Source organism: Chlorocebus sabaeus, chromosome 6, assembly GCF_047675955.1.
Source record: "Chlorocebus sabaeus isolate Y175 chromosome 6, mChlSab1.0.hap1, whole genome shotgun sequence".
Classification (NCBI taxonomy): Eukaryota; Metazoa; Chordata; class Mammalia; order Primates; family Cercopithecidae; genus Chlorocebus; species Chlorocebus sabaeus.
Genome location: NC_132909.1, coordinates 21,689,624 through 21,692,803, shown reverse-complemented (window position 1 = coordinate 21,692,803; position 3,180 = coordinate 21,689,624).

Below are 3,180 nucleotides of genomic sequence, written 5' to 3'. Positions count from 1 at the left end.
CCCATTGTCTTGTGATATATTGACGTGATCTCTTAGGATTAGTGAAAATTTATGCTTTATTAATATTTGATTATTATTGGGATCATCTAGAGGTTTCTGTTTATGTGTGTGTATGTGCATCTGAAGATGTGTATTTTATTTAAATTTTTTGTATTAAGTGCCTACTGTGTGCCAGGCTTTGTTCTAATCTAAGTAACAGAGGTACAGCAGTGAACCAAACAAAGATTCCTGCCTTCAGAGAGCTAATTTCTAATGAGGAAGACAATGAAAAAGATATGTAAGTAAAATATATAATAGTTAAGAAAGTAAATTCCAAGATGAAAAAGGTGAAGGAAGGGATGGGGAGCCAGGGAAGGCCCCTTCTGAAGTTAACTTTTGAGTGAAGAGAGAGAGATCTATCTATCTATCTATCTATGTATCTATGTATCTATCTATCTATCTACCTACCTACCTACTCATCCATCCATCTATCCAAACTACATATATATACCCACCTATAGACACATTTATATGCCTTTATAACTAATGGGAAGGAAATCTTTAGTGGTATATATACATTTACACTTTATACTTACTAATTTATTCTCATTTTTTTTTTTTTGAGACGGAGTCTCCCTCTGTCGCCCAGGCTGGAGTGCAGTGGCGCAATCTCGGCTCACTGCAAGCTCCGCCTCCCGGGTTCACGCCATTCTCCTACCTCAGCCTCCCGAGTAGCTGGGACTACAGGCGCCCGCCACTGCGCCCGGCTAATTTTTTTTCTATTTTTTAGTAGAGACGGGGTTTCACCATGGTCTCGATCTCCTGACCTTGTGATCCACCCGCCTCGGCCTCCCAAAGTGCTGGGATTACAGGCGTGAGCCACCGCGCCCGGCCAATTTATTCTCATTTTATCATGTCTACATATTTGTGTGTTACATTTTAACACTTGACTCAGATGAATTTATGGCCTTTTAAGATCTAAACAAATTTCACTTAATTATAGTGTATTTAATGTTGATGCTTAATTGTCAGAATTTAGCCACTGGGGATTACTTTCAGAAAACCCCTTGCTCCCTCCAGTACATGGATTTTGGACAAAATTGCTGCCATTATGATTGAGCCCCTTTTAGAGATCGCTGGGGAAAAAAATGTTTCCTTTTTAGAACATGGTTTCATGCTGATTTCTAGTTCTGTCTCAATATATTTTGTTATACACTACTAAGATTTTCAACTTTATTCACAAAACTCGAGACAGGGAGGTAATAGATTGGATGGTGGAGAAAAGTAGATTGCTGGAAGCCATGAGGTGGTGATAACTTCACTAACAGAGGAATAAGTCACCTTTCTGGACAGCTTTCTTAGGCATTTACACAGTAATTCCTCACATATTCTTCGAGAAAGAGTAGTGAAAGGATCAGCTCTTTGGATATTGGGACAAGTATGGACTTTGGAGTTAGACCTACATATGGATGTCAACTCTTTGTCAGGAGATCTCGAATAAGTGATTCAGGCTCAGTTTAGTCATCTGTAACACTGGAATAATAATTCTAGCCTTTTAATTTTTTGTGAGGATTAATTGAAAGAATGTAATTTGTAAACAGTTAACAATGGGGTTATTATTAATGATAAAATCAATCACAAGGAGTTGGACTGTGTCCCTGAAAGCCAGCTACTCATGGGGGACGGAACTGTGAATTCAGCCCACGTCCTGCCTCTACATACATGGGTTGAGTCCCAAACAGCAGTGGCCCCAGCCCATCTTTCTGATCCTGGAGTGGTAGCTGCAGCTCCAGAGTCTCTTAAGAGCTCCCTCTGGATATATATGTGTATATATATGTATTTTTTTTTTTTTCAAGACAGAGTTTTGCTCTTGTTTCCCAGGCTGGAGTGCAATGGCACAATCTCAGCTCACTGTAACCTCTGCCTCCTGGGTTCAAGTGATTTTCCTGCCTCAGCCTCCCGAGTAGCTGGGATTACAGGCACCTGCTACCACACCCGGCTAATTTTTTGTCTGTGTGTTTTTAGTAGAGACAAGTTTTCGCCATGTTGGCCAGGCTGGTCTTGAACTCCTGACCTCAGGTGATCCGCCAGCCTCGGCCTCCCAAAGTGCTGGGATTATAGATGTGAGCCACCATGCCTGGCCTTGATATTTGAGACTGTTAGGACTCTGACTTCTTTTTTTTTTTTTTTTTTTTTTTTTTTTTTTAGTCAGAGTCTCGCTCTGTCTCCCAGGCTGGAGTGCAGTGGTGCGATCTCGGCTCACTGCAACCTCCACCTCCTGGGTTCAAGCGATTCTCCTGCCTCAGCCTCCCGAATAGCTGGGATTACAATCACTGCCATCATGCCCGGCTAATTTTTATATTTTTAGCAGAGACCAGGTTTCACTATGTTGTCCAGGTTGGTCTCAAACTCCTGACCTTGGTTGATCCACCTGCCTCAGCCTCCCAAAGGGCTGGGATTACAGGCACCCAGCCAGGATGCTGACTTTTATTAACAGAGACCAGGAAAAGAAAAAGATAGGCAGAGGTCTTGGTTTTGTTTGTTTGTTTTTTTCATTTTGTATTGATTTTTTTTTTTAAGACTTCAATTCATAGTACATTATCCAAATAATTTACTGTCAGACCAATTTCTTGGTTCCTCCCTCCATCATTCCCAGTTCCTGTTCTTCATAGGCAAACACACAGGTATGTTTGATATGCATTCTTAAATGAATGTGTATTCCCATAGTACGAACGGTACTATGCTACAAATTCATTTTTTCCTAGTGAGAACCGATTTTTAGATTTTTCGTGTTTCTCTGTGCACAGTGCTCTAATACTGTTCATCTCTTCTAACATTTGTGTAGTAATTCACTGTCTATATTTACTACATTTTACTTATCTATTCCTGTGTTGATGGATATAACTCCTGGCCACCACAGAGAATATTCTTGCAGACTGGAACTAGATTAGACTATTTGCCTGGCAATTGGCTAGTGGGATAAAGAGTTTTTTTGTACACTCAATGTTACCAGGAACAACTAGATTGCTTCCTAGAATGGCTGCAACTGTTTACATTCTCACCAGCAGCACCTCTTTCTACATCCTTGCAAACACTCGTTCTTGAATGTGTTAGTTTGCATTATTATGGACTACTGGTGAATTAGAGCACATCTCTGTATACTTGTCACTCATCTGGACACTTTCTATGAAGTGTTTATTC